Here is a 461-nt window from a genome sequence, read left to right on the forward strand (position 1 = left end):
TCTTTACCTGCCTATCAATAAAGGAAAAAAGCTCAAAAATATAAAAAAGAATCAAATGTAAGCCCAACGTCACGGCGCTGCCAAATAAAGAAAAAATGTGTAGGACAAAATACAAAAAGTGTGAATGTCACATTTAGTAGGTACTATCCTGCTGGGCATCCTTTTTACTGACATTTAGCAATTGCTTTGGTATGTTGGAATGGAATTTGAAAAAGGGCGAATTTAGGGTTAATTTAAGGGGCTTTTGTTTTTCATTGATGGATTTCTGAAAAGACAGTTAGCGATATGAAAGACCTGACTGAGTAAGTAGAGAAAAAGGTCATGGCTATTTCTGTTAAGAGAGGAGAGAAGCCCATTGCTGGAGTTGAGTAATATGTTTTTATTGAAAAATGACTTTTTCACAGTACCCAGTCAAAAATGTCCTCAATACACTTTCTTAGAAAGGAGCATGAGGTCATATC

This window comes from Engraulis encrasicolus, chromosome 3 (assembly GCF_034702125.1).
Source record: "Engraulis encrasicolus isolate BLACKSEA-1 chromosome 3, IST_EnEncr_1.0, whole genome shotgun sequence".
Taxonomy (NCBI): domain Eukaryota; kingdom Metazoa; phylum Chordata; class Actinopteri; order Clupeiformes; family Engraulidae; genus Engraulis; species Engraulis encrasicolus.